Below are 14,957 nucleotides of genomic sequence, written 5' to 3' on the forward strand. Positions count from 1 at the left end.
GGATTGGGCACACCCTTAGAAAGAATGACTCCACTATAACAAAGAACGTATTGGACTGGAACCCTCAGGGCAGAAGATCAAGGGGAAGGCCACGGGGAACATGGAGAAGAATTAAAGATGCTGATATACAGAGAAGTGATAAAACATGGAACGAGTTACAAAAAAGTTAGCTCAGGATCAGAGAAGGATGGAAACGGGTTGTCTGTGGCCCATGCCATGACCCAGGGTGAAAAAGGCAATGATGATGATGATCGTCTCAAAGCGACATCATTTCGGAATGCGTCTGGTGATTACAATTTAATTTTAACTTTTAATCTTTAATATTAACAAAAATTTGAGTTATACATTAATAGAAGAGATTGACTTTTCCTTTTTAACCCTCTCCTTACCATCCATAGTAAAATCGTCACATTCGTTACGATGCAACCAACAAGTTTCTCATTCTGATGTCCTTTGTACAACACAAATTGTAAAGAAAATACTTTGTTATAGCGAAAAAAATTAGACACTGGACAATATTAGGTATAGAACGTTCCTTTTCTGTTTGAGTAGAAAAAAAAATCTATTTGTGTCTTGGGTGGTTGTCAAATTTCAGGGAAAATTCTGAAAATGGTTGGTAAGGAGAGAGTTAAACTTCATAAAATCTAAATCCCCCAACAACCCTGATCATGTTGACATTAAAAATATATTTTCTTCAACCAGTTTATAACAGCATAAAACCAGATTGACGCGATAAGTTACAAATATTATTACACGTTGATTATTCTGGATATAAAATAGTTCAAGGGATGAATTATTAGAGATTTGGGCTGATTATATATTTTTTCTAGATCAGCTAGACAAATTCCAATGACGTATATATCGTTATAGCGTGTGATAAATATATAAATCGACAGATCTAGAAATTGTGATCCGTATTATAATATCATGTAGTTCTCATAAATAGTGCAAATAGATTAATACTGATTAGAGAAAAACTACAATATATTTCTTTGTCCTTCCAGAATATAGAGCGAAATGTAAAAGCCGGGGCTGGTAATCACAGGTAGATGAATTAATTTCTCAAAAACAGCAACAATCTTATTAGGTATATTATTTTTATGTGTGTATGCATGTGCGTGTGTGTGGATATATATATATATATATATATATATATATATATATATATATGTGTGTGTGTGTGTGTGTGTGTGTATGTATGTATGTATCTGTGTGTGTATGTGTGTGTGTGTATGTGTGTGTATGTGTGTTTTCATCCACCAAATTCACGAAAAAAGTTAGTTAAGATATAACCTTACAATTTATATTGATGCTATGCATTCACATAAAATACTCACAACAGCCGCCAGTATGATTTAACGTACCAACACACAAAACTATGCGTAACCTTGAAAGTTTATAGTCTGATTGATATACTTTTAGTGAGAACTAATAATCTGTCTAAACAGAGAACAGAGTGACGTCAATTTCGTTACTTCTATATTATAGCAGTACGAGGGAAAAAAAGAAGAAAGCAAACCAAACTTAGCTTAGACTGGTTTCTGTTTAAACGTGTGTTTTGTTTTTTTGTTTTTGTTTTTAGTTTTATCACTGTTTACATTATGTTAGTGTATATGGATAATCAATCAAGTGAACTATTGTGCCACCCATTTTACAGGAAATGACTAAAAAATTCAAATATCGAAAACATTTAATCAAATTCGGAGAAAGAATATTATAGGAGTGGAAGGGGAGCTAATGACGAGGCACTTCATCGGTATATCGTTAGGAAAGGCATTGCACAAATTTTCCTCTACCCACCCAGCAGTGATGGGTAGCTGAGTATCTTAGATCAGGCAGAGAATAGCCTACTTTGCGAAGATTAACGTCATATTCAAATGGTAGCAAGCAATTACTATTGTTATATTCCGTTTATCGCTCAGAAATTGGAATAAACTCCGACTCCGTGGGCCTTATGGTTCTATAGAATTACTAATTGATTTGAAGGGAAAAACAACCCGATAAGAATTGAATTGTAAACTTCAATTTATTAGACGAAGACAGATACTATGGACGTTTCGGATTTCCCCTTTATCAACAAAATATGACGAATAAAACACTAAGGACGAGTGAGATATCTCATGTCCTTAGTGTTTTATTCATCGTGTTTTGTTTATAAAGGGGAAACCCGAAACGTCCACAGTATCTGTCTTCGTCTAATACATTGAAGCTTACAATTCAATACTTATCGTTATTTTTTTCCTTCGAGCTTCGACCAGCAAAATTTTCATAATTGAAAGGTAGTTTATGATGAAGAATGTAAACCGATGCTATGCAATAAATTTCGATTATTTTTTTTTCTGTACCCTACATACTATGATTATAAAACCTAAGTCAGAATCGGGCATCTGTGTCCTTAACTAAACGGAGAAATTTCCCTGACGCCTGTGGTGAGCCTTAATTGCATTTAGGACTATGTTCATTAGCACCCATGGGGTTCTATATGACGTCACTAGATATTAATTGGTGGTTCATTATTTATTAATACCGATACCGAATATGTGACCCTCCGTCTCAAAACGGTATTATGTCAGGATGATTCAGACACCAAAAAGTGAATTTAGGAGATAAAATGATGAGAAATTGTAGCTTAGAAGTTTTTGCAATGCAAGAAATAGTCTTTATACTCCACCATAACGTACAGAAATTAAACCCAAGTTGGATATTTATTATGGCTATGAATTCAATTTCCCTTACCGAGTGGATCCCGACATAATACCGCTTTGATACGGTGGGTCACATATGGACAGTGATGAGATATCGTTAACGTTAAGGTTCAATGCAATGTTGGGCATAAGAGGTATGGCTGATGTCACAAAGAGTGGGCGATGAGCGTGGTGGCAATTTCATAGTGTTGAAAAGTACGCAATGCATACATATTTTATGTGTATGTCCGTGTGTCTGTTTGAGTTGGGTGTATATGTGTGTGGGTGAGTGGGTGAGTGCACGCCAATCACATATTATGTAATACCGTATCTCAATTCGACACAAGTGTGATGAGTACCTGGTTATTGCCATTGATGGATTTTCTAAGAGTGGTATTACAATAGGGATGCCAAATATGCCACTTCTACTGCACGAAACTCATAGTTGGTTACTTGTGGCTTGCTGACGAAATGATTAATGACACAGTGTGATGCAATTACGCCATAATATAAGGTAAATGCTCACATTTATTCATTTAAATTAGATTTTACTGGTCGTAAATCCTTGGTTAAGTGATCGCTTCAAAATTACTAACGACACTAGCCATCTGATCATTGTCTCCACTTCCATTCATCCACCCCCCCCCCTCCCCCCCAAACAGGACAACTTGTCCGGAATGCCTTGACCATCAGAAAATTTTGTTTTATCACTGCTGGATATTTCTACTTCCCATTTCAAATAACTTCATTGAAAGCCATTATCCTCAGTGTTTTGAGTCAAGGGGGGGGGGGGGGGGGGGTGACAGCTCAGTTGGTAGAGCATTCTCTTCGCAGTCAAAGGGAACGAATACTATCCGGGTGAAGTTGAGATTTTTTTCTGACCCTCCCCCCGCCCCCTTTTCTACCCAGCAGTGATTGGGTAACTGGGCTTGTTAGTTCTGGTGGAAAGTATTTTGCGATAGACTAGCGTCCTATCCAAAGGGTAGCAACTAATTTATTTTTTCCGTTTCATGCTATAGAAACCGGGATAAACTCCGACTCTATGGGCCTAGTGGCTCTGAAGGACTACTGTACCTTGTTTTTTTTTTTAAACCAAGACTCACTCAACGCTAATATGAAAGGTATGAACACGCGCCTCCTGACCAGTCGGTCTCTGGATCGAGTCACGCTCTGGGTGTCACAAAGATGAGTTCTTGGGTAAGGCTCTTTACTCACATTCTCTCATCGCACTCGGGTGTTAAACGAGCTCCTTGTTGTAAACAGCATTTTTCTCTCGAAGAAAAAAGAAAGTGAGTGCGCCTATCAGGCATGATGTCTCGTCCTACATGTTAAAAAGTTGTTGGCTTAGGACTTCATGAAAAACACTTCGAGCAAATTTATTGGATAATGCTCGATATAAAATCTCAAGTTTTTTACCTGATCAAAGCCGTTATGAATACTGTAAAAAATGTCAAACGTATGTCTTATTGTAGACCAGATAAGTAAAATTGTATATATGGTTATGCGTATAGAGCCCAACGGTTAAAAAGTTGGTAGTTGAAATACTTACATATTTCTTTTCATTTGTTTAACAAAAAATAAATAAAGCTTTTGAATAGAGCAGATATGGCTGACGATGGCTGAAAGGCCTGAAACATCGATGTAGACTGACTCCAACACCGTGGTAAATTATATATATATATTATTACTTTAGTGGATATTGTGCTATATATATATATATATATATATATATATATATATATATATATATATATATATATATATATATATATATAGTACAATATCCACTAAAATGCTCAAAGTGCTTTACACAAGATCACTAGCCAACAACATGCAGGACGAAACATGACGCCTGTCAAGCGATAGTACATTTATTTATTTTTTCGACAGAGACAACGCTGTTAACAACTAGGTACTCATTTTACACCCGAGCACGGTGAGAAAATGTGAATAGAGAGCGGGACTCGAACCCCGGACCATCCGATCAGAAGGCGAGTGTCATACCACTAGACCACATAGCCACACAAATCTAATGTACAAATCACCATTTTCTTTTACTATCTACTCTTTACTTTTTGGATGAAATTGACGATAATTTCCTCTTGTCATTTTATCGACTCCCCAGGTAAAATACGCCGTGGCTATTACTGCAATAGTTATGATGGAAAATGATCAATATATTCTTATTAAGTAGCGTCATTGTAGTAATTCAGGTTACCAGAGCTTGTCAATTTTAGTAACAATATCGCGTTTGTCATCGAGTTAGCTGTCGTAACAAGATATTTAACCTACATATGACTCGGTGGTGGCGACAATTTAATTTGAGATTAGGACAGATTTCCATTTCAGTCACCGATAACGCTAATTTACTGCCAGAATGTGTTTTTTTTCCCCTTCCGATTTTTAAACCTTTCAGAAGGTTTATTTTCTTTGTGATAACAACACCAAACTGGCAATTTATATATTATCGTCATCGTCATTTTAGGCAATCATCATCGACGTTATTATCGCTGTAATATTTAATCATTATTATTATTATTATTATTATTATTATTATTATCGATCATCATCATCATCATCATCATCATCATCATCATCATCATCATCATCATCATCATTATTATTATCATTATCATTATTATTATTATTATTATTATTATTATTATTATTATTATTATTATTATTATTATTATTATTATTATTATTATTATCATTGTCATCATCATCATAATCATCATCATCATCATCATCATCATCATCATCATCATCAACAACATCATCGTCGTCGTAGTACGAATAATTGTAGTAGTAGTAGTAGTAGTAGTAGTAGTAGTAGTAGTAGTAGTAGTAGTAGTAGAAGTAGTAGTAGTAGTAGTAGTAGTAGTAATGGTAGTAGTAGTAGTAATGGTAGTAGTAGCAGCAGCAGTATTATTATTATTATTATTATTATTATTATTATTATTATTATTATTATTATTATTATTATTATTATTATTATTGTTATTATTGTTATTATTATTATTATTATTATTATTATTATTATTATTATATTATTAGTAGTAGTAGTAGTAGTAGTAGTAGTAGTAGTAGTAGTAGTAGTAGCAGGCAGTAGTAGTAGTAGTAGTAGTAGTAGTAGTAGTAGTAGAGTAGTAGTAGTAGTATAGTAATAGTAGTAGTAGTAGTGTAGTAGTAGTAGTAAGTAGTAGTAGTAGTAGTAGTAGTAGTAGTAGTAGTAGTAGTAGTAGTAGTAGTAGAAGTAGATTTTGGTAATATTATTCGGCTAAAGCATTGAAAACATAGGTTATCAAAATATTCCTCCAGGTTCTTCTTCCTGCACTGTCACATCTGACTCTCTGCTTGGAAACTTTTCAATATTGAGGTCATAGAATATAAGAGTAAGAATGCCGCTAAAAGACGTAACGAATAAAAGAGTTATTTGACCGTATTGAATCAAGTAAAATCGGTGTCAGATGCCATCCACAACTTTTTATCGATCAGTTATACGAAGACCAGTGATAATATTAATAGTCTGATGGTTGTGACAATTGCCATTTGCACGGAATTCCCGGAGATTCAACGATGACCGAGACTGACCAATTCGTGATAATGGCTTTTAAGTTCATCTGGGTTCACGGGATTTGTCAGAAATGGATTCAAATGTTAGATAGATGAATTTTGATATTCGCAGGTTATTTCAGAACAATGAAGATGGACTGAACTAACTTATTGGTACATTATTGTTCCGTACATTTTTTTATCAATCAAAAGGCAGTCACGTGACAAGCCGTTCTTTCAACATACCGTTCTCATTGGAAACACAAAACACAATGGAGAGGACAATTATCAGAATTATTAACCGAGGAGTGCTTATTTGCAGTTCTGATAACCCAAATCGGTGTGGGGCGCGTTATAGTAATGGAAATATTCTCAAACCAACAGAAAATATTGTCCTTTACAACAATGTTAAATTAAGCCCATAAGTGCGTTCGGTTATTAGACCAGGTAAAATGTGCATTTCGGATATGACCAATGCGACCGCCCCCTCAAAGCGGTACTCTTCCGTGTTGAACCAGATGCCAAAATTGATTTTATAGTTTGAATGATCGATTTTAGTTTTTGGTTATTTTAAGAAACGGCATCTATTATTGTCTTCAATGAAGTTGAAATAGTTGATATATTTTTTTTTTAATATGCCCTTCCGCCACGACATCATAAGATATCGTCGTCTAGGCATTCCACGAAGGAATATAGATAATTCATCAAACATGTTGTCCAAGTGAGCAAACTGGGGGTTACAAATATTGCCCAAGGAAAAAAAAACGAAAGTGCCTGAAGCGGGCTCGTTCCGGGACCTTCCGGGTCACCGTGCAATGCCTTAACCACTCGGTAAAGTTCATTATTTCATTAGGATTTAATCCACACCGTCAGAGAACCGTTTGGAGACAATTGATCACACTCATTCTCCATGTTATTGTTTTCAGACAGCAAACGAAATGTAAAAGAACTGGGACAAGAGACATCTTTGAAACGAAAGAGAGTATGTTTTACAAAGATAAGTTCGTTTTTTAAGTTTTTGTTTGTTACTCTCATCTGGTGGTAATAATAGTTGGGAGTGGGAAGGGGGGGGGGGGGGGGGTTGTTGAAAAGATATCAATCATCAGAATGACGCACAAAATTTGCGAAGAGAACATAGAGTGATGTAGTAAACAAACGTGAACCAAACCGCATCACATCTTTAATACCCAGCATACCGGTAACAGACACGATGCTATGTCAGGTCTATGTGTCTATGGACAGCAATGAAAGCGAACGCGGTATTGCAAAATACACGGATCTTTCATTATGATGATACTGATGATGGTGATGGTGGTGATGATGATGGTGGTGATGATGATGGTGATGATGTCGATGATGATTTAGATCCACTTTTCTTAAACGCTCATAACAACGATGCTCCACAAAGCTGAGAATAAAGTATTGTTATGCTTTCCTCGAATTCAGAGCAAGGTTTAATGCAAGACACAAATCTGCAAAATTGTGAACTCCTCCAAAATACCATCTTTTATTTCTTTTTTTTTTTCTTCTTCTGACCCTGTCATACTGTCCATAAATCACTTTTCTGATTTTAAACAGGCACCCCTCCCTCCTCATGGGTTTCTCGATTTGTTGAGATATCATATGACGAAGACACATTTTTAAGAGTGAAAAGGACAAAGAAGATGGAAGAAAACGATACATGAACGAGATCGAAGGATTTAAAAGAAATTCAACATATTCATCATGAAGTCAACGAAGCAAGCCGTTACAAACGGCGTGCACATATTTTCAGGTCTGATAACCGTATGCAATTATAGGCTTGATTTAACACTTTTGTAATTTACAATATCGATAGAACGAAGATGACGTCACTCAGGTCTTTGTTATTGTTTTTTGCCATCCACGTTTATGAGTAATTCTCACTAAACTGCATTAACCAGACTATAAATGTTCATAGTTACACATAGTTGTGTGTGTTGGTCCGTTATAGATAGTTCGAAGATGACGTCACTCAGGTCTTTGTTATTGTTTTTTGCCATCCGCATTTATGAGTAATGCTCACTGAACTGTATTAACCCGACTTTAAACGTTCATTGATACACACAGTCTTGTGTGTTTGTCCGTTATACTTCCGGATGGCAATGTTATGAGCTTCTTAGCCAAGCGCATACTATCTATACTTCCGCATGGCAATATTGTGAGCTTCTTAGCCAAGCGCATGCTATCTATATTGCATTGATTTGAGAGTATTCCCATTACATAGCAGATGGGCCCATAACAATTTGGGTTATCAGGCGATCAAATAAGTACACGTCGGTCACAAACTATTTGAAATCAGTAACGTGGAGATGCCGGAGCTTTAGCACATAGAAGTTACAGACCTAGAAATCTTATAAAATTGAATATTTGTAATAAAAAAGAAAGCCTGTCAAATCGCTTTAGGCTTGATCGACTCATAATCATAAATATTATTGTATTTTATTTATTTATCTATTTATTTACTTATTTATTTATCAACTCATTCATTCATTTATTTATTTTTGGTTAATTATTGATTTTACCTGTATTGATTGGAACTTCTATGCCAATGTATGTTTCATAATATTGGCATTTGCCTAAAATAAACCTGTGAATTGAATTGAAAAATATAATTATGTCAAATGTGAAAAGTACCATAAAGATCTGATCAAGTGTGTATGAAAGGTGCGAGACAAAACAAGAAAGAAAAATATAAGAGAAAAAAAACATCATAAAAAATCAATCGACCTCGACTGGGGATCGAACCTCAAACCTTCTGGAGGTCTGAGGTTCGATCCTCGAAGGTCTGAGGTTCGATCCCCAGTTGAGGTCGACTGATTTTTTTTGGGATGGTATTTTTTCTTGTATTTTCCTTTCTTGCTTTGTCTGGCACCTTTCATATAAACCTGTTCAGATCTTTATCTTACACCGGTGCCTACCTCTTAATTTCTTAGTTTGATATTGTGAAAAGTACCACTACGTGTCTCTGAGAACGTTTTTTCTTTTGTGAAATGCTCGAGTTTCCAACATAAAATTTACATTTGACATCAACGTCTAATTAAGGTCATCAACATATTATGTAAAGTATTGGGTAATATCCACGTGTACATATATGCAGGTCTGACATCCGAACCCACTTATGGGCGGGCCTGGTTTAAAAAAATTGTTGTAATGGACAATATTTTGCGTCATTTTTTAAAGATTTCCATTACAACAATGAGTCCATAGGAATTGGGTTATCAGACCTGTAGATAAGTGTACGTCGGGTAATATTATTCTAGATTTCATCCCAATGCGTTGGCCAATTTTTGAGAATTTTAAGACGTTGTCATACTGACTAAATCGGGTTTTACAAGTACCGACGTGCACATATTTGCAGGTCTGATACTGGGAACACAATTACGGGCTTGATAGCGGAGATAACCGATTAAATTGCTCGCTACGCTTCGGATTCTCTATCGTCGTCGTCATCATCATCATCATCATCATCATCATCATCATCATCATCATCATCATCATCATCATCATCATCATCACAATCATCATCATTATCATCATCATCATCATCATCATCATCATCATCATCATCAGCATCATCATCGTCGTCGTCGTCGTCGTCGTCGTCGTCATCATCATCATCATCATCATCATCATCATCATCATCATTATAACCATCATCATCATCATCATCATCACCATCATCATCATCATCATCATCATCATCATCATCATCATCATCATCATCATAGAGTAAGAATCTAACACTCAAGTAACAACCCAATGTTTGTAAAAAGATGTATTTGCATTTATGTCATTTATTCAATATGCATTAGTCATTGACATCAAAAGCGATGTTTGATAAAGTGTTTTTTCTTTAAAGTAAATAAATGCTATTGACAAGAAATGTTACCGGGTCAGAAATCCAAAAATGAAATAATACATTGATAAATGGATAAGACATAATATTAGGCCTTCCTCTCAGGACTAACACAATGTAAATCCCTTCGGTGATTGTGAAACTTCTGTACTAAACCCTCTTAAATGATCAGCGTCATTGTCGTCGTCGTCGTTGTCGTTGTCGTTCTCATCTTCATCATCATCATCATCATCATCATCATCATCATCATCATCATCACCATCATCATCATCATCATCATCATCATCATCATCATCATCATCATCATCATCACCATCATCATCATCATCATCATCATCATCATCATCATCATCATCATCATCATTATCATCATCATTTCCACGATCACCTTCTTCGTTTTCTCCTCGTCTTCCCTTTTATTTTTCTTTCTTAACGATCATTACTTTCTAATACAGGTAGCGATGGTTTTTAAAAAACTAAAATGTCTATTATGAATAATCCTTTCCTCTAATCATGACACATTATGATATTATTGATTTGTCCATTTAAGAATTGACAGTGTTTCCAGCGACAAATAAATGATAAACCAAATACAATATTGAAAGGCGAATGTAATTGCTATGTATGGCACTTCGTTGATATTTCATAATACTATTGTTTTATCAAATAAGAAAATATATCATACTAAAAATGTGCAAGACAATAAAATCTGACCAGTCAACTCGCAACAATATAATTTCGAGATGAACATCATGCTTAAAACATAATTTTAAGCCAAATTTATTCAATTTGAGTCAAAATAAATACCTTTAAAAATGGCTTACATTTTTCTAAGTGGTACCAAGCTGCTAGAAGATGTGGACTCGAAAAATTAATAAATAAAAATGAATAAAAGAATTTTAAAAAGAACAAAATTTACATTCCAAGATCTTAATACAGAAAGGACGTCGATCTGTTGTTTTTTTTAGAAATAAATTTGTTTTATTGGGGTTTTTTGTGATTGGCTGAAAAAGGTTTTGAGCCCAAAACATTCCGTATTTTGGTATATTTTTATTTTTTGAAGCCATTAATTTTTAAAATTCTGATCATTTAAAATTGAATTAAATATTTTAAATTCATTCAACCATAAAATCAGATTGAAGGGGTAGATCACAAATTATGCCTTTCCTCTTCGTATACATATCAGCAGGTGTGATAACCGAACGAAATTGTGAGTCTGATTTAACATTGTTGTAATGGACAATATTTCCCGTTGGTTTGAGAATATTTCCATTACAACAACGAGTCCATCATCATTTGGTTTATCAGACCTGCAAATATGTACACGTCACCTGTACTAAATCAAGATTACCATAGACAAGTTTTTTAAAATAAAAATAACCAGCATAAATTCATAATACTGTCTTTAATAATAATAAATGGCATTTATATAGCACTTCACCCCGTTGACACGGGCTCTAAGCGATCCACAGTGATAAACTGCCGTACACTGAAACAAAAGAACAACTCGTATTTAAACATTTGACCAGAAAACTCGTCCTTCAAATATCGATCGATTTAAATGACCCTCATCTTGCAAAAACTCTCAAACCATGGATTTCCTTAAAAACTTCGCGAGGGGACCGCTGGTTTGGAACACCACAAACACTGAATTATCCAATTTAACAAGACGTGACGCATGAATGACAGGTTTCTCAACATGACTAAGCGCGTGACGTTTGTTTTATCACAAGCGGATTCTCAAGACAGCCATGTGCCAACATTTTACTATATTTCATTTATCTCCAATCTCCCATTAACACGGTATTATATGGGGGTGATTTAAATAATAAAAGTTGAACTTTTAATAAACAATAGTAAGATTTGAGCCATTTTACATAGGAAATCTATCTTTAGCACACATTTCAACCCGACAAAATAACACTGCTATGAGGCTATGAGCCACTATTAAAATAGTTTGACTCTAATACAATGGACAGTAACAAATTAAATGCATGCATGGTACATTATCCAAGGTATCAACACGAAGATAATAACTACATAAATGCCACAATGTTTATATAAAAAATAATACCCGTAGCACGTAATACTTTCATATAAATAATGCATTTATTATGTACTGAGCTTGTCATTACAATTTAAATCGATGGTCGGCGGATCAAACCTCTGAAGTCTCGATTTTCACGATCGGCAGATCAAACCTCTGAAGTCTACGTAACTTCAGAGTTTTGATCCTCCGATCGTGAAAATGGAGACTTCAGAGGCTTGATCCGCCGACCATCGAAATAACATATCATTGTTTTTTCCGCCCATTTGGCATAAGCTTTCCTTATTTAACTACGAGATGCCATCAAGGTCATATATAAATTCGTATCCATACTTTGGAATTACATTCGAATAATTACATGCAGGTCATATAAGCAATGCTATAAACTGTATAACTATTAATCTATAATGTTGGCTGATGGCTTATCTAAAAATAGAAAAAATAAATGACGAAAATGACATAAAATTTCTTTACTTCAATAAGGGAGGAAGATCTCAAAACTATTTTACCCCCCCCCCCCATTAAAATTATTTTTAAAAAATAAGATAAAACAAACAAACAAACAAAAACTACACAAAAAAAAAACAACATAAAAACAAACAAACAAAACAAAACATAATAAACAAAAGATAAACATGGAATACACCACTACGATTGAACATTGAGCAAACCATGCTCTCCATTTATAAATCCCTGCACTAAAATAAATTAAATTTGTAATCTCTAACTCTTACCAAAAAGGCTATACCTACAGATACTTCAAATATTTATAATGTTTTAAAGCTTTGGGGAATATCATTTTGGTAATACATATCATATTAAGATAACAAGAATTCAATTACTTTGAGACAAACAACAAAATCATAGAACAGACAAACATAATAATATATAAGTACATGGCACGTGAACTCTAAAACCCAAGGTGGTGAAATCTCAGATTGGGAGTTACTGTGATTTGAGCCACTCCCCTAGAAAGTGAAGGATGACTGTTTCCACCATTTTCTGAATCTTCTTCTCACTGTCTTTGGCAACAATCTGGAGATTACAAATGAAATAATAGTGTTAATTTAAAATGAGTTTTGAGATCTGGCATTTTGAAATTCCATGTCTTAAAAATAAGGTTATTACTATTTTCATCATCATCATTTTCATTATCATCGTCGTCATCATCATCATCATCATCATCATCATCATCATCATCATCATCATCATCATCATCATCATCATCATCATCATCATCATCATCATCATCATCATCATCACCATCATCATCATTATCGTCAAAAGCGTCATCATCGTCATCATCACCATCATCAGCATCATCATTATTTTCATTATTATTATTATTATTATTATTATTATTATTATTATTATTATTATTATTATTATTATTATTATTATCATTATCATTATCATTATTATTATTATTATTATTATTATTATTATTATTATTATTATTATTATTATTATTATATTATTATTATCATTATCATTATCATTATTATTATTATTATTATTATTATTATTATTATTATTATTATTATTACTATCTTTATCATTTGAAATTATATTATCATTACTATTATCATTATCATAGTTAGGTATTTATTTATCATTATCATAATTCAATTTTTTTTCCCATAATCACGGAATGTCAATATCTTATTTGTCGTATGAGTGCTTACTTTGAGAATAAGATAGTAGCCAGAATGCCGATGGGCAGATGACGCAGGTACATTTCGTCCCCGACGCGCCTGAGGACACCCCCAAAGTCCCTGTGGTGGATTCTGTGGTCACGTCTGGCGTGAACGTGAAAATGGCCGCCGCTGACGATCGAGTTCCTTGTCTGTAGTGTCCATCTTTGGCTGCCGCTCTCGTGCATTGTCTAGGATGTGATGTGATGTTGTTTCCTTGGTGTTTTACTCTGGCGCCTGTGGCAAATGATTTTGTTCACTTGATATCTTGACTATTCTTTTACTCGATCTTCTGTTGCCGCAACTGTTGAGACAAGAAAAAACAAAAACAACATAGAAATATATTTTTTTAAAAATATCTATAGTTCATATTTGGATCACAGTTTTCTTAAGGGCGCATTTCTATTTTTTTAAAAACGGTTTGAGCCCGGCTCTAGCCGCAGTGCAGTGCCGCAAAGTGAGCAATAGAGGCTAAGTTTCTTGTTCAAGGAGATGGTGGCAACTGGGCTCGAACCCGGGTCATCAGGTGAAAGTGCAACCTAATCCACTCGGGCATCTCATCCCCCCCCCTCCCCCCACCTTGAAAGTGAAATAGGGTAGTTAGTTGTGGTTTTGTTTTTATCAGTGAAACATTGTGGATTGAACGCATTTTGTATGATGTTGTAGGTCAAAGAAATGAAATACAGAACGAGTAAACGTGTTTATTTGGCACCAGTGCCTTTTGTTTACAGTGGTAAATTACCAAATCAGTTGACCATGAACATTGTGTACCTAAGAAATTAAGAGACCGTGAACACACACACACACACACACACACACACACACACATATATATATATATATATATATATATATATATATATATATATATATATATATATATATATATAATTCGCTCTTCCTTTACAATTTAATTCTGCAATGCAATCGTGAAAATGAACCCCCGTGGCATCGTCGATCTCCTAGAAGAAGAGGGAAAGCATAGTTTTAAGATGTTGGCCTAGTATCAGGTGATGCAAATAATGTTCTATTATCTTTTCCAGGGGTCTGATTCATGGAGCGGGACTACGGTAGTCTCAGACTATAGCAAAGTCTGAGAC

The 14,957-nt window shown here is 34.6% G+C and overlaps 1 long non-coding RNA gene across 1 annotated transcript; it reads right to left on the minus strand.

Moving 5' to 3' along the window:
- Positions 1 to 13,072: 13,072 nt before the first annotated feature.
- Positions 13,073 to 14,153, minus strand: LOC144969475 (uncharacterized). The gene is made up of 2 exons (XR_013644756.1): positions 13,849 to 14,153; positions 13,073 to 13,198 (listed from the first exon to the last, which is right to left on the minus strand). It is a non-coding gene; the product is annotated as an uncharacterized LOC144969475 (long non-coding RNA).
- Between the last annotated feature and the right edge of the window lie 804 nt (positions 14,154 to 14,957).

This window comes from Berghia stephanieae, chromosome 3, assembly GCF_034508935.2.
Source record: "Berghia stephanieae isolate SIO BIC M18660-M18661 chromosome 3, UCSD_Bste_1.3, whole genome shotgun sequence".
Lineage (NCBI taxonomy): Eukaryota > Metazoa > Mollusca > Gastropoda > Nudibranchia > Aeolidiidae > Berghia > Berghia stephanieae.